Consider the following 21,949-nt stretch of genomic DNA (forward strand, 5'->3'; position numbering starts at 1 on the left):
CCAAAAAGCATTCAGGAGAAAAATCATGAATAGACATGACCAGAGATACTTCTGAGTGATCAAAATCTCGTTCATTTTTAAACTTAGCATATAAACAAGTAGTCAAATGCACACAAAAGCAAATTCAGGGACTCACAAGTGTAGGAGCAATATTGCCTTTAAAAGAAAAGCCTGGAGTTTGCTTGAGGCTATATGGAATTCGAAACAGAAAGTATTGAAAAAAGTTATTGAAAAGTAAAGCAAAAGACTTTCAATGTATGCACAAGTGTGAATGTATGCATGGGGAATGAAAGTGAAAAAATAGTAAAGCAGCAAAAGAAAAAACAACTTTTACTAGATTCACTCTTTGCAAATGCAGAACTCATTTTCTTTGTTTTTGTCTCTCAGCCTTTATATTTGGAAGTGAGAACTGAGGCATGTCCATGAGGAGGAGACAGGCAGACAACTATCAACGCAGATCAGTAGAATGAAGCTACCAATGCCAAATCTCAGATATGTACAGTTAATTAGTTTGCTAATTAGCTGTTTTGATGTCAGTCTGTCATCCTCTTCTGATATCCACGTCTGTTTGTTTATAGCCTAAGTGATGATTTGACACCTGTCATCTATGGTAAAACCTGCAGTCTGAAGGGATTGGAATGCAACAGTTTGACTACATTCAACAAAAATATGCTTGAGTGCGGTTTATTATCGTCATCATTGTAATTTTGCCACGGCTTTCAGTGAACAGCTTTGATGCCGCATGGTCTTAATGTTATTAAATGGCTATCCCGCGGTAAACATTGAGTGGGTTTTGAGGAAATACTTCACATAAAAATTGAAATTAATTCTGCATATCAGCAAAAACCCAAACTCTCGATTAGAAGCCGACATGAGAAGTGTTTCTTTTTTTCAGCATGAAGGGCTGGTGGGCTCACTGTGGTTGCAGAGCTTTCAGAAGTCTTTCCAGAGCAGAGAACATGAGACACAGAAGTCAGAGGGGCATAAACTCAACAAATGACTCAGACTCTGTCATTCCCCTCACAGCACAGGGCCATCTCTTGCTGATAAGGCCAAACACTATGAGTTATCAATTTAGCTCCTGAGGCCTATGATGACTTTAACGCTCTATGCTAGCATGCTTGGGGAACAGTGAGAAAACAGAAAGTAGTCTATGCACACTCATTGTGACTATATCTCAGGTTGAAGCGAGTGCCAGTGCTGACAGAAAGAAAATAAGTATTTAAAATAGTAAAAGATAAAAAGGAGATTTGATGGGCTTTTTCTCTACTGTTCGTATTCTCACAGAATGTTAAGTGACACTTTGATGTGGAAGTGGGAGCAAGCAAATGTCTGTAATGTTAAGAAGCCCGTTTTCTGTTACCTCTGACTCAGATGCTGTTTGTTTCCAACAAATCCACACAGCACTCAAACCTGCTTAATTATTCTCTTTGTTCTGCTGTCAGACAACTGTTTGACCATTAAAAAATAAACAATACAAGATCACAAACAGACCCAGAATTATGCTGCATAACTGTACTGTTAAATAGACATAATAAATCCTACTAATGTCACATTAGCAACAAATTACACTTTCATTTCTCCAATAAACAAATACTGCATGGGAGCTGACAAAAATCCATGCCAATGCATTATTTACAATATTAGATGGTAACAAATAGGGCTAACTTGATTTTTACTGTAACAACTTAATCTGGAAAAACATTATCTTTCTTTTCATACGTTCCTCATTAGTTATACTTCTGCAAATTAAAAGGGTACTCCAGAAATGTAATGTTACACTTCCACAGCGTTGAAGGCCTTGCAAGATACAGATTCTTCAGCGTAACTTTCAGTATTGAAGCAACAGAGACAGAGATTTCTCAACTTTTAGTCCCTAGTTTGGGTCAAAAACACTAAATCCTACATTTCCCATAATGCTACTTTACTGGATTTTTGTTAGATCCTGATAAATGCCCTCATCCATAAAACTGCATGCACAGGCTAAAATAGTGAGGTCTCCAACCCGAGCTGAGATCATCCTGATGATGACATCACTATGACATCATAAAGGTTATTTTTCAGACTATAGAAACCTAAAAGCTGCTTTATACAATAAAGGGCAATGTTTTGGTCATGCAGGACAAATTATTAGAGCTTCAATATGAAGACTCAGTGATTTTGTGAGTCTCCTTTATTATACCTTCATCTTTCTGACCACATCCTCCCCTTCTGTGCAGGCTACATCTGCCTCTTAGCACTGAGAGCTAACAGCCTAACACCTGCTGGAAATTGAGATGTAAGCTTTATCTGTTGGTGTGTTTGGCTGGCGGCGTACACCGGAGGGGAACTCAAGAAAGCAGACTGAGTGGCGGAGGAGCTTTGGCTGAGGCGGGCCCAGAGGCCTGCTGGGAAGCCACCGTTCCACTTCTCATTACCCAGGTCACTCGGGGTTATCAGGCAATACTTAGACTGGAGAGGTAGGCACTCAGCTTCACTCAACACGTACACACACACACACACACACACACACACACACACACACACACACACACACGTACACACACACACGTACACACACACACACACACACACACACTTCACCTTCCTGTTGGCACATGCACACACACCATTTATAGAGTATGAACCGTAAACATGGTGGTGGTTCCTGAGGCTTATGCAGCAACACCTAAACAGAAAAATCTATTCAACACACACACACAGGCCCATACAAATGCCCTCCTACTAAATACAAAAGGTTTTCCCAAACACATCCACCCACAACCATAACACACAGGTCTAGTTTTCCCTAAACACGAACACTGAAACCCAATGACACACACACATACTGACACACATACACACACACTCTTCTACAAACAAGCACCTTTTGCTTCCTGCATGACGCATTCTGTGAGTGGTATCTGATGGTACCCTGAGTCACAGTCGAGCTGCATTGCAGAATGGCAGAGCAAACACACACACACACCCCCACACACACACATGCACAGAGGATGGTATGAGTGTTATGGTAAAATGCCACCGGGCAGGTGCAGTGCTCGAAAAAGAAAGAAAGAAAGAAAGAGGGAGAAATCAGTGAAGTGAGAGAGAGCAGGGGGGAGTGGAAAAATATTGAACATGTCAGGCAAGGTATGTAGCAACAACAAAGAAATGTGGTGAACAAGAAGAAAGGATACACAGAGACAAAGAGGAAACACTCCACAGAAGAAAAAGACCTTAAAATATAACCTGAAAGAGGAAAAAAGACAACAAAGACAAATGACAAGGATAGAGAAGTAAAAAGGGAAGAAGGAAAGCTAGAAACTGATGGTGAATTCTAGTACAGTCCTGCAACAGAACTCAATTTTCTGATAGGCTGCATGTTCAGGGTGCCAGATTTGCTGAGTTAACCCTGGTTAACCTAGTGTGTGCGTGTGCACTCTAAACAGGATGGGGTAAGGAGACCTTGTCCCAATCTAATCATGTGGTAGAGGAAGAAAAATGGTGCGTATTTATCTCAGAATTCACACTTTCCCCATCTTCTCTGTGTGACGCCCACAGTGTCAACAAACCCAGACAGCATTCAGTCAGCGAGTGTGGCGGTATGCAGTTTGTCCCCTGTAACTGGATGTATTAAATCCACCTTAAAAGTCCGGTCTGAAAGTGCAGGACAATTTGTAAGCCTCTCAGAGATGCTGCGATGCTGTGAAACGCAGTGGAGAAGTGCAGAGGGGAGGAGAGTGAAGTGAGGTGAAGCTTTATAGAGTTCATCTGTGACCACATGTAAATAAATCATCCCATTCAGACACAGCCCTGAGCAACATTATGCTTTCCCTTTACTCCTTTCTTTTTGGCCACATTTTGCTCTGACAGAGACACTCTCTCTGTCTCTGCATGGTTTTTCTCCCATCCTCTCTCGCTCTCCCTCGTCTCTTTTGCTGTCCACTCTCTCCCTCTCTCTTAACAATAGATCCATTCATGTGGCCACACTTTGAAACATGGCGTGGGGGGTTGGAGTGGGCCAGAGGTGACACTGAGGAGGGAGAGGAGAAGGAGGAGGAGGAAGAGATGGAGGGAGCTGGAGGAGGGGGGGGGGGTTCCCCCTCTTTTCTTCTCCACAGCTCTTTTATGAGGGCAGAAACATCATTTTCTCAACCCAAGCGTCGCCCCGCTGCGACCCCCGAGCTGAGCTGAGAAGACTTAAGTGTCAGTCTCCCTGACCTCCCCCTCCGACCTCTTACACCTCCTGCTTCTCACCCTCAGCCATCACTCCTCCCCCACTCCACTCTCTCCCACTTTTTCAGTGCAGTTGTCAACACAGTAACTTTTTCTGTTTTACATAACGAAGAGATTGTTTGTAATCAATATTCAATTTCCAACAAAATCCTCAAATTCAAATTGAGATCATGCACTTGATCATACACATGATTTAAAAATTATGAAGTGCGTCTCAGACACTGTGTGTGCTTTTGTGTGACCTGCATATGTGTGTCTCTGTCTTTTCTCTTGTCCATCTGCATGTTGTCTGCTGTTGTACCTGCTTCGGGCGGCATATTGGACAGCTCCAACATTTCCCAGATTCCACAGCGGCAACCTGAGCTGTGTCCGGACCAAAGCTGGGCACACAGGTGCAGCCGCAAGGGGAGGAGACAAGGGAGGGTATGTGTGTTCGAGTGTATGTCTGTGCAAACATGAGAATATGAAGGGGAGGCGGGGTGAGGGAGGGCAGACGAGTGTGAGCTCTGACTCTGTGAGAGCAAAATCCAAAAACAAAGATGCTGAGATGGAGAGAGCGAGGCGAGAGACAAAAGAGAGGTGGCATTCAAAGTGATAAAGCATTCAAACAAACACATAAGGACAAAGGGAGAGCAAGAAGTCAGACAGATTGCAACAGAACATAATGTGAAAAATAAACCCCAGTGCAAAAAAAACAGACAGAAGGAGGATGGAAAAAAGGGAGAGGGAAGGACACTGAAGTTGGCAGAGAGTACAAAATAAACTAAAATGAAATCAGCGTGGAGGATTTACTCAAAACTCCACATCAACTTTGACCTCCTCCATCCTCTGTGGGGGTTTTGTCCTTGGGCTAAACCACAACCTGGTGTGAGCGGGAAGCCAAGGAGAGACAGCAAAGGACCGATCTATTAGGGAATAATAAACGATGGCGGTATTCAGTTCTGTGGCGGGGGAGATTTATGGCGGGCGCTGCGCATAAAGCTGTCTGCACTAATCTCATGGTATACACAGCGTAATCACACACACAGGGGCCCTGAGTACCCCCCCCCCCTCCTCCTCTTTTAATGTACACACGCTGTCAGGCGCACGGCAGGGGAGCACGCACACTAAAGAGTAGCAAACCGATCGGCTACGAGACGAATACACAGTCTATAGGACAAGCGTGCACGCACACACACCTGCTGAGCTGCAACACCTGCAGGCCATCTAGTAGCTGTCTAAAGTAAATCTGCTGGGTCTCATTTGCTGGAGAGGTGCTTTCCAAAGAAGGCCACAATGAGCACACACACACACACACACACACACACACACACAGAGCGGAAAAGGTTCATTTTGAACATGTCATTTAAGCCCACACGGAATCTTTTCAGCCAATCCTGTGCCATAATTAACTTTATTCCAATGCATGTACATTTTCTTTAATGAATTTCCACTCAAACAAGTGTTAAAGTCTTGAAATAATAAAAAAATGACTCCTCTAGTGTGAAGAGATTTGGAAATGTAAAATTATCTCACTCTACTGACAGACTGTTTTACCTACTTTAAGAAAAATATTATTTCAAGCTTCAGCGCTGGATTAAATCACTTGCTACGATGGAGATATTTTGCAGAGCAGCCACACAGAGAAGGGACTGCAGTGGCTATCATTTTCCACTGATCTGCTGCAGCAATCAGTAGCCCTATGCGCCGTGCAGCCCAGAAACACCAGCTATACATAATGTAAAACACATGGTCGGGAGTATATAAAACATGAATTCACCTAATGCACAATCTGGCTTTGACATAGTGTTTGTAGGAAAAGCAGCTCAATCCAACTGACCTGTTGCGCTCTGTGTGTCTGGCCTTCTGCTCTATCTGATAGCTTCACAATAGGAGATTTTAAATTTGACTCATATAGCGTTCTGTTATTTTGACCTCATGTTTGATCGGTTGATTATAATTGAAAAGGTTTTTTTCAATGCTGCTGCAAGCCTGCCTGAAGGTCCTTTTTGCAGGTTGGACTTGAGGCCTTGCATCAAAGAATGCTATTATAATCTGCATCAGTGTGTGAGGTCATCCTATGAAATATCACTGAATTAATACTGTGTTTTATATAATTATTCAATCATACATCAGTCTGAGAGTATTAAATTATTCATAAAGATTAAAAGTACCTTAGATCCCCACTGCAGCTTTATTTAATACTCAACTGGAAGGAAATTATTTAAATCCTGTATAATCTTTGACACAATATTTGTCATCCTTTAAGTGTTCTTGGAATTAATAATCAATGATCATAATTCAGCAATTTGAAATTCAGCATCATCTAACAGAACCTTTTGCAAGCAGACACTGCAGTTTCTGCTGCCGTCAGTGCACAGGGCAGACAGACCGTTTTAAAATATCCATAATCATTATTACTGTCTTCATTAAAGAACCATATACCCTGGAGAAGAGCTGCAGAAAGTGGTCTTAGACTGTGTGTATGGAGCTGGAGAGAGATGGAGATACATTTGTACATGATAGAGGGAGACAGAGACAGGGAAAGAGAGAGCTATAATATAAATTGATGAGAGTTTGAGTCTCTAGAAGGCATGGCCCAGATACCTCCGAACATTTCCATTATGGATGAAATGGTTGAATGGATGGGAGTTCGACGAGGAGAGAGAGAGGGACAAAGAAAGCTGGGTTTCCATCCAAATCTAAATGATCAGCCAAAGGTGGATGTAAACAGCACAAACATATACTGTGCAGTCAAACTTAGCTCAAATCCACACAACTGTATTTTAAATTCTAGTGGAGATCCCAAAGCTTCCAAAGATACAAAACATGTCATCTGAATTCGGGGGGAAATGTGTAAAAAATGATACACGAAACTTGAGAAGTATAGCACTTATAAACAATGTGGACTGTTGGGTTTGAAACGTCATATACTGTAGCTTCATTGAAGAGCTTCTATCATACGGAGTGAAATCTGTTCATTTTCCCAACCTTTAAGCTGCACTAATCAATACTTTTTGGGCCAGGTTTAACTTTTTTTCTCTTGTTTTTCTGGCCCAAAAACTCTACTCTCATCAACCTCAAGTTTTCAGCAAAAATGCTGTAAAAAAAAAACCAATTTCCTGCCTGGCAGCAAACAGCAAGTTAGCAATTAGCTGGTGAAGAAAGTGGAGCATTCAGCAGCTAAATTAGCAGAACTTAGCCTGATGCTTTCCTCAGGAGCTGGTGGAGACCAAAACAGAGCAAACAGAACACTGAATACTAGATTTACATCGAACACATTGAATACTAACATGTCCACCATAACAACAAGATGATAATATTTCACTGTTGTTTTTAAGTTAGTTCCATTGGCTCCGAGTAGCTAAGAAAATGAATGAATCTACATATATGGAAAGAAATGGGTGAAACTGGGTTAAGAGGGTTAAACAGAAAAAGAGGAGATACTGATCGACAGATAAACCAACTCTGAAGAGCGTGAACACGGAGAGAGGAGCACAAGGTTGATGTAAAGTCAGTGAGCGCTGGAAAGCCCTCAGGAATGTTGGTGGTGAGAAACGACAACGGTGGTAATAGCTTCCATATGGCGAGAAAGGGAGGGAAAGAGAGAGAGAGAGAGAGAAAGGGATGAGAGACACTGATGATGTTTAGGAGGGAGGGAGGGGGAGAGAATGGGAGGTGGCAGTCAGCAGGTAGGGATGCAGAGCTTTGTTTGAATAGTTAGTTGGCATCATGGGATTTGAAGGTAACTGTGTCCTTGTCAACACACACACACACACACACACACACACACACACACACACACACACACACACACACACACACACACACCTCCAGAGGAGGAGGTCCAGAATGCTGCAGCGTCGGTGTCACATCCAGTACATATCACACCCAGCATAACCACGGAGACACGGGATGGAGGCACGCTGGATGCCTTGGCATTTGCAAAGAGCACGTACACACACATACACAGACACACACTGTGTTTGTCTCTCCTATGAACACACACACACCCTTCGTGTGCCTTGTTGCTGTGCTCCTGCTGCGTTCAAGATGAGCGTATCACATTAAGTTGAAACTTGTAGCTGCACCATGAACAGAGACTGGAACTAACTAACCAACTATAGAGAAAGACTTCTTCTCCTCTTTGAACAAAGCTGAACAACGCAGCTATATTCAGGTCAACAGAAACTTTTCTCAAGCAAACGTCTCCCTCTCTCTTTTTCTTCATCTCTTTCTCATTTGCATCCTTGTTCCTGTTTTTTTTCATGTCTCTACTCCTGCTCCTGCATCTCCAGCTCAGAACTTTTGTTCGTGGCTTCTTTTGACTCCTCCAAACATTCGCTAGAAGTGAGTTCTAGACACTGCTCTATATTCAATCTCTTGTGTCTCACTGAGCCTCCTCCTCGCTCTGTTTCTCATTTCTCCACCTCTCTATACCTTTTGTCATTTCCATCTTTCTTTTCTCTCCAGCCAACCATATGTCATCTCACTTGTTCACAGCTTTTCTTTGATTTTAGTTTGTTCAAAAACACTTGAAGTGCAGGAATTGAATAATGCAAACACAACCAGATATAACTGCTAGCAAGGAAAATGTGACGTAAAAACTAATAGTTCAATAATTACATGTTCATTTACAATGCACTTTAAAATCCAGTATGGCACCCAAGGGACATTTTAGGATTTGCTTTTAAATCTTAGAGTCTATTTTTACTTTACTAGTATTCAGTTTGTATAATTATTAATATCCTGCTTTGTACCATGTTTTGTATTACACCCTGAGTTCATAAAAACAGTTTATCTGAACAAAATTTTTCCTTGTGCCTGCAATTATAAATAAGAATCCTAATTATTGGTTTTATCCTGACTATTTTAATCTTTTAGTCAATGAAATGTCTGAAAATTGTGACTAATGTCTGTCCAGATTTCCCAGAGCCCAAGCGACATTTAACAGTCTAAAACCCAAGACATTATTTCATAATCAATATTCAATATATTTAATTTACAATTAAATCAAGCAGGGAAACCAAACAATTTAAAAGCTTGAACAAGCAAATACTGGTCATTTTTCCTTAATCTAACCTCTTTTCAGAACTGTTATGTTCCTCCTGTTTAAGGTTAAATTGTGGCACATTGTTTTTCCTCTTGAATATTTTGTCATTTTTCATCAGTGTGGGTTGAAGTTGGCCGCATTTCGTGCTTCCGTCTGAAAATGAACACGTGTGCACTAACCTGCAGCCATAAAGCCACAGTGGAGACATTTTACATCCAAACTGAGGGAACTGTTCCACAATGAAACCGAACCATTCCTCTGGAGGATCATGCAAACCTAAAACCACACGTACAGTAGTCCCCATTTCTTTCTTTTTCTGTCTTCACTCCTAAACCGTCTCTAACCACCATTTCTTCCTGCTCCTGTGTCTCTTCCCCTCTCACCTGCCCTCCCCCCTCTTTCCTCGTTTTCAGCATGTACTCTGGGTGATTTGCAGCAGTCTGGATTGGTCCCATTAAGGTGGTCTAGTGGAGGTGTGTGGTGATAGAGCACTGCGGGTCATGACAGCTGTGTGTGTGTGTGTGTGGTGTGTGTGTGAGAGAGAGAGAGAGAGAGAGACAGGAAGAAATTGAGAGGGCTCCCCTAGTTCACAAATGAATACACCTACGTATGTGAACCCCTCAACAGGGGCTGAAGGAGACCCTTGAGACACACACAGACAAACACATGTTACAAACCCCCAATAACTCCCGGTGAGGTCTTCACTGTGTGTAAGTGTATAGGTTATGATGACATACACACACACACACACACACAGATAGTGGCGACTGGTGTTTATGCCTGGTGTGTGAAAAGTCTTTGAGCCTCAACTCATTGCCCCCAACCACCTCACTAATTTAATTAGGTCACCTAGGGCTCTGGAGGAATGAAGGTTATAATGCATGCAGCGGCTCTCATTCTCATTCTTTATGCTTCACAGACACACACACGGACACACACACGGACACACACACAAGAGTCGTCCCTCTGGGAGTGAAGGAGTGAGGTGAGACGCTGACCTGCCACAGTTTGGGTCACCTATATTTCCAAAGCTCACTGTGTGTGTGTGTGTGTGTGTGTGTGTGTGTGTGCGCGCACGCCCATGTCCACATGCATTCATGCATGTAGGCGTTCTCCAGAGGGTCCCCTGCCTCCATCTGTGACCTGGGGGGGCCAGTTGTGTGTGTGTGTGTGGAGGCTCAACTTTGCTCCGGAGAGGCCACAGGGTGCAGGGAGTCTGAAACTTTAGCTACAGGCAACTCAACTTAAGCTCAGTCAGGCCATGGTGTCAGGGGAGCAGTGTAATCCATAGGGGGCCCCTAGGGGCCACCAAGAATGTAGGGCTCTTGGGATATATATATATATATACACATATATATATATACGCACACACACACACACACACACACACACACACACATATACATATATATACACATATATATATATACGCACACACACACACACACACACACACACACACGCCATCCAAACAATTTCCTATAGCGGACTAGGTACTGTGCTGCATTCTTTGAGGACAATTTTCAACTGTGGATTAATACACATGTGGTGCTTGAATTTCTAGTAACAACATCTAGTTACAACATTTTGACAATTTCGATTATTTTGTTGAAGGCTTTTTTAAGATCTGTTGTAAAGTTTGGGAGCAAAATAAAGCATTGTTGAGTCTCTACTTTAAAGAATAGGTAGACAATTTGGAAAATCCTCTATCCTCATTTGGCCCCTATATGTTTAGGTTTAGTTTATGGTATGGGAATTATCAGACTTCAAGGAAGGTCTTCAAAAGGAAATAAGTCCAATGATATGTGTGTGTTTGCTATGTATATCCCAACAGGAACCTTGTGTATCTGCAGCAGTGCTTAATCCACCATTTGAAATGGGAACCTGGCTTCCATTGGGTTTCCCCACAGGCTCCGAGCAGCGCCACCCGACTCCCAGACTCTCAGCGACTCCGACTCCAGTGGAACGCATCTTGAAGCGATTTGGGGCTCAAACCCTTTGCTGCTCCCTCTCTTTTTTCCCTCCTCTACAACTCTCCAGCCGACCCCCCACCACCCCACGCCACCGCATCCCCCACACGTATGCCTCCTCCTGTTCTCAGCTGAAGGAAGCTTTAAGGGCTTAGGGGAAAGCGCTAGACCGGCAGTCCCGGCTCGACCCAGGGGTTGTGGAGCCCTGCGGTAAAATCAACAGTTCGCCCTCTGCAAGAGCAGAGTCCGAGCAGTCTGGGAAGGAGGGATGCGTCCATGAAAGTAGGACAGACAGGGTCTATGGCTTGCTGACAGCTGCCTCAATTGCAAACAGACACACATAAGTGCAATCACATGCACGCACACACACTCACACACACTCACATGCCCGCACACAAACATGCTGAAAGAGAAAGCCTCCTGGTCATCAAAAATCCTATTCACTCCCGTCAGGATATTGAAGTGTGTCATGCCAATATTTCAGTGCTGATAGCTTTGCCAGAATGTGTGTGTCTGAATATGTGTGTGTGTATGTGTGTGTGAGAGTGCATGGCTGTGTGTGGGTGTGTGCTTGAGCACGTCCTTGCGTGTACCTCGCCACTTCTCTCCCACTTTATTTTCTAAAGAGTGGCTTTTTCAAAAGTCGCCCGGGTATTTTCAAGGGGCCTGTCTAATTCATGCAGGTGAAGTGTTTTAAAGTTCCATTCCCCGTTTACCTGCGGGGCCTGAAAAACACACAACAGAGGTTTTGAAATAACACCTCCTCCCCTCTCCTCCCTCTTTCTCCCTCATTTTTATCACAACTTCTATCCTTTTGTCCTTCACTTTCCTCCTCTTCCTCCACACCTGCCTCCCCTTGCTGCACTCCTTCTCTTTCTTCCCTTCTTTTTCATATCCCTCGTTCTCTCCCCACCTCCCTCCTGCTCTGTTTTTACCTCATCCATCGCTCGTCCTCTCTCTCACTGCCTCTCATAGTGTTTGAAGCAGAGTGTTTGTCTCTAGGGCTGGATGATTGACAGCTGAGAGAGAGCCAGGCAGCTCTCTGGTGACAGATAAGGACTTTGGCTCTATTACTCACTGGGTCCCACAGACACACATACAAATACACACACACACACACAAACTCACCCATTCTCCCACATGCACACGGATTCACTTACTCGCTTGCATACACACACACACACACACACACACACACACACACACACACACTCTGCGGGTCCCATGCTGCTCCCACAGTTCGGCAGGGAGCAGACAAACCTATTTGCATTAGGAAGCAGCGTGTAAAATAAATAAAGAATCGGATGAATCGAGGAATAAATAGAGAGGAGGCACGACTGGGGATGAGTATGACTGATTTGCAGGGTGTGTGTGTGTGTGTGTATGTGTATGTGTGTGCTCTCTTTTTCAACCTCTGGGCTCCTGAGTGGGGAGAGCAGCAGTGCAGCAAAAGAAACACCCTGCACACCCTGTTGAGCACACACAAATACAAACACATACACACAGTCAAATATACATGAAAAGATTCTACAAAGCCCAAATCATTATGGAAATGAAAAATGAAAGGGGCTAAAAATACTGTTTTATTCCTCCCTTTGTTTCGGGGGGAACTCCAGAGAGACCACTGGCTGACAATGAGCTAGGAAAAGAGTGAGACGGAGAAATAGTTTTTCTCCTATCTGCTTTTCCGTGAACATCTCCCTCTACAGCCACCCAAATCTCTGGATTGCAACACTCTCCTTTCTTCAAAGAGAAATTGGATTGAGTGCAAGTGGTTCAAATTGGGTGCATGTTTATGTTCTTGGCAGAAAAAAGGAAGCTCAGTGACTTGTTGATTGACAGCTAAAAGTGAGAGGAAGATGGCGAGAAAGAGAGGCGGCAGGCGCATAAACAGGTGCAACATCAGATATGGAGAGGAAAAGCAGAACAAGAGCAGGAAAAGAGAGCAAACGTGGAATTAGAGAAAAACACGGAGAGTTCAGTACTTACGTAAGTTTGTGCAAGAGTGAAAAATAGCTGAAAATGTGGCGGAGGGAGGGAACACAGAGGAGAGAGAGTAATGAACAGAGGGAGGGATGGATGAAAGACTGTGAGATGTCATGCCGAGTTACAGGTGTGTGTGTGTGTGTGTGTGTGTGTGTGTGTGTGTGTGTGTGTGTGTGTGTGTGTGTGTCAGGGAGTCATAGGGGAGAAAATGAAGGGAATCACGGAAAAAAAGATGAGTGAGGAATAATTAGGCCGACCCCTGGCAGAGGAGCATGGCAGGTGAAAGGACGAATGGGGGAAAAGCGAGGGCAAAGATGGATGGATGGTGGGGAGATGAAGAAGCGAAGAGTTGAAGGCAAGGACGCGGTGACATAGCAGGGGAAAGCGAAAAAGAAAGGGAAAGGCTAAGGCATGACTACAGAGATGGCAGCTCAGCGTGAGAGAAGGAGGGAAGAAAGGAGAGGAGGGCAGCCTGGAGGACAGGGGTTTAAAAGTGAGAGAAGAGAAAGAGGAGGAGGAGGTGACAGAGATAGACGCAGAGCATGAAAATGGCCTTTGTCATCCCTTCTCAAAAACAGAGCCGGAAGACAAAGGGAGCGTGAGCGCGAGCTGCTTTTTCCAGCATCTCTTAGATGACAATAGCTATTTGTCTCCTCATCAGAGCGAGCAGAGAGGAGAGAGAAGAAAGTACACTACATACTGTTCTTCATGTCTCTTCCTCTTCACTCGCTTCTCATCTCCATCCTCCTCAATCTCATTTTTTTCCCCCCACAGCCTCTCCCCTCATCGCTCCCTCTCCGTGCCGCAGATACACAAACTCCCTTAAACATAGTCTCTGCATGCCAGGGATCCAAAATGCTCTAACTCTCTATTAATGGGCGCTGAGCGGCGAGGCAGGGGGGGAGGTTCAGGGGGACCTCCACACCCCATCCTCCCTTATTTGAGGTTGGAGGTTAAGGGTCACGCTTGAGTGCTGATGGTGCATCCCGCCAGACAAAGCAGATTAGCACGCACACACATACGGAGCGAGCAGTGGTATGTCACCCCTCTAACCCCCGCCCAGCTTGTTCCCCAGCCACGGCCTCATTGGGTGAAATAGTATCATAAGTTGCGGGTTGCACCAATGAGAGGTCAAGGCCTGATTGTGAGTGCGGTCAGCGGTCAAACCACCTCTTGCCACGGGCGGTGATGTCACTGCCGAGTTAGTATTCATAGTGAACAAACTGCAGATGAACACATTTGGAGTTGTGGTTTGATTTTTGGGTTTGTTCTGTGCATTCTTCTTCATCTCAGACTGTCATGTTTGCCAATTAGTGGATACGTCTCTCCACCAAATGGACATTTATCTTATTATCCATACTTAATGTTGCACAGCTGGAAGCTGAACTCTGTGCTAGTCCATGCTCCAATCACTGATCTATAAGATCAACTGTGCTCCGTCTCTAAATTCAGAACTAAAAATCAGAAGAATGTTATCTGGGCAGCATTTAACTCTAAATTAATTTCATTTAGTAATCTAGTCTGACCCCACTCTGGCAGGGGATTTAAGATAAGATTGAAAAATTGCTTAATATGCAAACTCAGTTTGTGCTGTCAACTTAAATAATGTAAGATTTCATATCTCCTCAGGGGGAAATTGTCCTAAGGCCTGGCCAACCGGGGGTCTGCACAGTTTCTCTGACCCCAAGGGCTTAATGTTGCTCCACAGAAATTGTATTGCTGCTATCATATTAGTAGGGCTGTAACTAAGGATTAGTTAAATGTCAAAATGCACATAACAATTTTTAAGAGCCAAGGGGGATGTCTTCGGTTATCGTTTCCCAGAACCCAAAGATAAAACATTGTCTGTGACATACAGAGAAATACAGTAAATCAGCATTTTCCCTTGGTATTTAGTAATTTAAGACTCATGCAGATTCATTTAATGTTAGTTGACAACTCAAATAATCAACAAGATGTCTATTGTGAACTGGAACTAGTCGTACATGCGCAGCCCTTTGAAAAAGTATTCTCACCAGGTACATTTAGTAGCTGTTCTGAAGCTTTTGATCATATCACATCCATATTACATATGGAATTAAAGTTTGCATTTCTAATAGACTACATTTTTAATGTTTTTGAAAAGAAATGCTCCACAGCCCCCCAAAAACCTATTCTTATTCAATGCTTCCCGTCTAAACTGGGTTCTTAAACAGTACTGTTTAAAAAAACCTACTTCCATTTTTTAAAGATTTTTAGAGAAATAAATGAAGGAAAGTAGCTGCACTAGAATCATGAAAAACATTTTCTATTGGAAACTATTTGAACTCTGTATTGACAATTTTTTTTAAAACGAGACTTTGAGGATCTGATTCCAGACAAATACAGCTTGCTAAGGATGTTTTTGCAGTGTAAAAAAGAAAGAAAGAATGTAGAACAACAATAGGTCAGTTTTGATTTCCTTCACTCTATTGTTGATCTGTATGTGAGGTCTTATTTCTGATCTGGCATCAGTGGGCAGCTCTGCCAGTGTGTTTAGAAGTGTTAAATGCCCCCCTGACCTGCTGCAGTCTGTTATTAGGCCTACCGACTGCCATGCCTGCTAACTCACACTGGCACTAACGCCAACGCCTGGCAACACACACACATTGGTCAGACACACAAACTCACATGTGCAAACACTTACAGGTGAACATGTTGCAGACACACACGCACACAACGGGCACTCAGCAGTGGATAGCCAGTGATCCTCCTCCTCCTCCTTCCGCCTTATCAGTTAGTCGCGTTCCGCCTTAGCCATGCATACTGTACAGTCATTAATCATGATTCTCATTAATTATCTATGCACCCGGCTGGCTAATTAACACATCAGCTCAAGCAGAACTAATGCTGCATGCTAGTTCACCTCCCACTCGCACCCAACACTCCCCAACCCACACACACCCTTACAAACCAGCTCCAACCCTGCTTCTCCCAAACTTCAGTTCCTCTTTGCTGCAAGGAGGAGACAGACTTGTATGAAAAAGCTTTCATGTGTGTGTACAGTTGGAGGAGGGCATAAAGATGAACCACCAGCTGCGGATTAAAGGAACAGTCTGTTGTATTTTACCAGCCTCTGGTGTTTAATGTCTTGTACTGTAAATTTGATGCACCCCTATTTGCTGTTCTTGTCATGTCAACACAGGCTAGTGGCTTGCTCCAGTCCATTTCGCATATCTATTTACTACCTATCACAGAAGCGCAAGCATTTCAAAAGTATAGTATGAGCTGAATGCAAAACCTTGGATCCATAACAACTTTGTGTCCCCCTTTACAGCTGACAGGTCTATGTGCTGTCCTGCATGGCAGCATTTAGTATATTCAGGGTCTAAAATCTCAATGACACCAGCATTTTAAAAAATGAAATACACTCGTAACGGTGGAGTAAAGCCATGTGAGTCTTTTGCGAGTTCAGCTTTAGTGACACACAAGTTTGCTCCGTTGACCTTTAAAAAAAACTGTTCTGACAGTGCTGACCCTTGAAGGAATGGAGAGCCGGAGAAATAGAGATCCATTTTCTATTAAGCTATGATGCATCATCCACTTTTGAATAACTGCTGGCGTATAAACTGCTTCACAAAAAGGCATGGCATTCATTCTCCGAATAAAGACAAAATCCATAACAGGTGAGATTAATGGGTTCATCAATAATGTCTTTTCATACCGCTGAATGTAATCTGGGTTTTGCCACGATGTTAAGAGGCCCATTGAAGTTTTGTTTGTTCCTTACAGCTGTTTGATTTGATTCTTTTCTCTGAGTTTATTTAACACCTGTAGCATAAGCAGCATGATCGATATGAGTATCTCCAAAGCGGGAGAGGTGCTGTGAGAATTTACCCACGTGGCACAATAGCAGTAGCATCATTAATTATTCCTAATTATTAACAATACTGGACACAGAGACAGGATCCGTCAGGATGTAATGGCAAATGACCTCCTGTGTGTCGAAAGCCATTCATCTAATGATAATGGAGGGGAATATCCGTATGTGTCTGCGTGTGTTCATTACTTTGGTGTGGGAACCCAAGGAAGTTCAGCGTCGAGTGTTACGTTGTTTGGATGTGAAATGTTAAAGTTATCATTAAAAGAAAACATTTAGTGGATCTCCACCTGTCCAAGACGGCTGCCTCTCTACCTCAGATGTGTGAGTGTGTGTGATGTCTAGCTGTCAGCCAAGGACGTCACACTTAGCGGGCATATTGCTAAGGACCCAATGCAGTGCAGTGTTGAGAGTGAAATCATTTGGATGGGCAGTTCCTGAGAATGATGCAAGCGGTCACCAGTGCGTACCGGGAGCCAAGCAGTCTGCCTATTCCCAAAATCCAAACAGGCCCTGTACTAGTTAAAGTAAACAACAAAATGTGGAAACCGGTAGTAGCACATTTTATTATACCATAACTTGTAGTTTGATAAACCTAACCTTACACGTGGGCAGGATTTTCAGTGTTTAGAAAATTAGAAATTTTAACTAATAAAAAGATTCCACCAACAACACAGCATGGTTGGAGTTTTATTTTCATTATTTGGGGGTTTATTGTGCTGCAGGACTTCATGCTTCAAAGAGATTTACTTTTTGAATTTAATTTGCGATGCTCAGAGCATTTCAGAAGCATTTAAATTTCAACATGTTTTTTCTTCAGAATCGGTGCCCAATACAATAGAGCTTCATTTTTATGGGAACATTTTCTTCTAGGAAACAGTCCACAGTATGGTCTCCTGAAATTATCCCCTCTGTTGTATTGGGAGAAATATCTCAAGTTTAGAGAGATATTTCTTCCTATTAAATTTTCTTCAATTTATGGTTTCTTATATTACCGAATTAATGATGGATCTAAAAATTAGACACAGACTTTTCTCTTTGGAGATCCTTTACTGAAGGAGTCAAAATGAGAAAGATGCGTGGAGTGGGTTGGACAATAAATAACATCTCACCGTGACACTGCAGTAATTGAACTGGATGAATTGAAAACCTTTCCAGCCTTTACTCCGCAGGCTTTAACCACCTGACACCAATCACCAGTAGTGCCAGATTTTAATTTGGTCATTTCTTCTTGGTTAGAGCATGTAGCGAGTGGACAGAGATAACAAGCAGTGAGATGGATTCAAACTGACTCCATTCAGGGTGCAGTTGAGGTGCCACATCCTGCTGGGATATCTGGCCACTCCATGTGGTTTATATGCTGGTCCAGCTCCCATAGTATTTACTCCCTTTAATCTCCCATGAGGCCTTGGGCTAGAGTGAGATATGTGCCTGGGGGTAAAGCAGAGGGTAATTCACACTCAGACAAGGAATTATAATGTTTCCATGCATGAAGCCTCTGAATAATTTACAGCTTTCAATGGCTTAACATTGCTCATTCCACGAACATACACACACGCACACACAGGTCTGGAACTGCCCAGGCTGTGGTGCAGATTTAGTCATCGCCCTCGCCTCACCAATCTCTCACTGGTGCATCACTAAATACAGCCCCCCTCAACTCATTCTTTCTGACAGCCTGTGCAGCATATAATTATGTCCCCCCTGAAACCAGGGCAGTAATCTCACACACTTGTCTAGCCATTATTATGGAGGCTCTGGCTTCTCTCTGCCCACACCCTGCCTTCCCTCAACCTCTCTCATCCAGCTACTTGTTCGCTCAGCTGAGCTCTGATTTCCCTATCTCCACTTCTTCATATCTCTCTCTCGCTTTCTCTCTATGGGCCAAAAGCCTGAATGAGAGAAAGAATTAGAAAGAGAAAGAGGCGCTCTGACATTAACGAGATTGCTCGTTAAGAAAGGAGGGAGGGGGAGAAGGAGAGAGGAAGGGAGGTGGAAAATGGAGTGGCTGTAATTGGGAGGTTTTTGAAAAGGAGAGGGAAAAAAGACAGAATTAGGTTTCCATCCAGGGCCTGTCTGGAAGTGTGTGCGTAAAGCAGATACAGAGGGGACTAAATATAAGGTGAGAGAATGACTTGTTGGATTTCTCAAGAGGTGCTAAAGGTCAGACACACCTATCAATCAGGCTCATACAAAGGGCTGGGTCTGGCTCTTCCCCCTCCGGCCCTCCTCCCACCAGCTCCCTCCATCTCTCTTCAGAGACAAAGAAACGCTTTACAGTAACAGGCTTCTGGAGACTATTTCCTCCCAGTGCTTGTAGCTGCTGCACTGTCAGCAGGCCCATTACAGAAATGCATTTCATTGGCATTTCACTTCTTGTTGGGCAGGGAGACTAGAAAGCTGCTTCACAACACCAGACACATCCTGCCGAGACAGCTCGGTTTATAGCAACATAAAGAAGTGCAGACTTTTCTCTGCATGTGGATAAAAATATTTACTCTTTCTCCAACATATTAAGCCTCAAGGAGTGTTGCACAGCACCTTTTGTTGGTTTATATTTTCTTTTTCAACGGCTCCTCTTGAAACTTTTTCAGCGCATAATACTTGCTAATAAATTTAGGGAAACTGATATCCTGGTGTCTGAATGAGCATGCCACCCCAAAAAAGCTCGTGTGTGGCTAAAAGAGCGGGGCTTTGCATTTCCTAATGTGCAAATATGTGCCAATATATGTGTGTGTGAGCGTGTGTGTGTGTGCGTAAGTCGGTGTAATCCCTCGCTGTGGGACGCCCTGCCTTCTTCCTGTGCCAGATGAGAAGATATTCTGCCAAATTCGACGGGCAAGTGGGCTGCCAACTGCGAACATGCACTCTCAACCACACACTGAAATCATACACTGGCATGTGATGCATGCATATAGGACACAAAGAGATGTGTGTATACACACACACACACACACACACACACACACACACACACACACACACACACACACACACACACACACACACACACACACACACACACACACACACACACACACACACACACACACACACACACACACACACACACACACACACACACACACACACACACACACACGGCTGGGTGTGGGCAGGTTTATTCTAGTCTATAGGTCTGGAAGAAATGTTGGAGGATTAGGGAGTGAGCCCACAGAGAGGTAGATGGAGGAGCTACAGGAGGGATGGAAGCATGGAGATGGAGAAAAAAAACATCGAGTTAGAGTAAATGAAAGATAGCGAGGAAAAGACAGACGGAAATGAGATCAAGAGGCATGATGGTGGAGGAATAAAGGCAGGCCAAGTGGTATGAAACAGTTAACTCCATGGTTTATACAGCAGGATGGATTATCTCTACCTCCTTCCCCCCCCCCCCTCCTGCTCCAATCTCTCCATTGTGTGCCACTATGGAGCTCTATGGAAGCAGCGGTGTAGCGGGGGGGGATTGAAAGAAATTCTCTCTCTTTCTCTTTCTCCAGTTAAATTAATAATATGAAGCTCTCTATCCCTCTCAGTCTGCTTTATCCTTTTATTCGCCCCCCTTCTCCGCTTTATCTCAGACTGTTCCTTGATTCTATTATTCCCTTGGCTGTATGCTTGAGTTATAGGAGTGTATGCTGGTGTGTGTGTGTGTGTGTGTGTGTGCGTATTCAATGCAAGCTTGACAGGCTGCACACCAAACTGAGCATGAGAAGTTTTTTTTGCTGGTGAGAGACTGCAGGGTATGAAAGAGAGAAAGAGTGAGAAATAGCTCGAGATAGATACAAGTGTAACAAAGGGAAAGTGGAGGGTGAGAGGGAGAGAACTGAGAGAGGGTGGGAGAGAGGCGAGGGGAGAAAGTGGGTAAGAAAAGAAGTGAGAGAGAAAGTGACGCGCAAGGGCGGAGGTGTGAGATGAGACCAAATAGATCAGAGTCACAGTTTCTAATAAGAGGCATGACACATTCTCATCTTTTACCTTTCTTCTTTTTTTGTGTTTGCCCCACCCCCTACTCCCTGTTCCTCTCTCCCTTCATCTCTCCTCTGTCTTTGCTCTTCATCAGTGCTTGAACTGGAATAAAAAAGCTGCCAGAACTCTTAACCAGCTGTCTGAATAGCATACACACACGCAGCATTCCTGGGCAAGAATTTTTTATTTGGGGGTATAAATAACTAATACTAAATACGAAACACTAGTAGTACATCATGTGTGTCGAGAGGTGTTGCACTCTGGACGAACTACTTATGGCCAGAGGATTTTAGGGGCACTAACAGAAATCGAAGCTCTTATCCAGCAGTTTTCTGACTGAACTGGACCACGTGTTGTACCTCACACCTCTCACCTCTCATGGCTTATTTTGAGCAGGAAATGAGCCCAATTTTTGGCATACGCTTATACTGATTTTCCACAGCACCCTGGTTAGCCCACTTTAATTGCGCCAAAGCGTGCCAAGCCGGGCACACAGCAGAGCACAGCCTTGCTGTTGTGGTCCCGCTTGGTAGCCTGGCTGACCGCCGCCAACCCGTGACGATCTCCCCCTCAAACAAGCTGGGTCTAGCACTAAACTGATGGCTCAAGACGTGTGTGTGCCTCTCCTGAAGACTAAAGAAAGTGTTTTTGAAATTCTCAAGTTTGTTGATTGTAGCTCCTAACAGATTGCTTCTAACTTCAGTAACTAGCCTAACTTTACTCTGTACGTTCAAATTAAAAGTTTCACACCATGAGGCATCTATAGGAGTTTAGCTGCTGACCTGACAGTTAGCACAGCTTCATTAGCAGTGCTGTTATTGAATAAAATAAGGTCTGCATAACAACATGTGGACATACACAGCACTATTTGGTCAGCAGATCAGTTTTCAATATTGCAGGGAGGAACAGTAGTAGCGGAAACAGCCACAGTGGGCTGTG

The 21,949-nt window shown here is 43.8% G+C and overlaps 1 protein-coding gene across 1 annotated transcript in view; it reads right to left on the minus strand.

The window, feature by feature from the left end:
- Positions 1-21,949, minus strand: part of efnb3b (ephrin-B3b) — a 73,123-nt gene that overhangs the window by 36,480 nt on the left and 14,694 nt on the right. The window lies entirely within an intron of this gene.

The sequence above is a fragment of the Pempheris klunzingeri genome, chromosome 23, assembly GCF_042242105.1.
Source record: "Pempheris klunzingeri isolate RE-2024b chromosome 23, fPemKlu1.hap1, whole genome shotgun sequence".
In the NCBI taxonomy this organism is placed as follows: Eukaryota; Metazoa; Chordata; class Actinopteri; order Acropomatiformes; family Pempheridae; genus Pempheris; species Pempheris klunzingeri.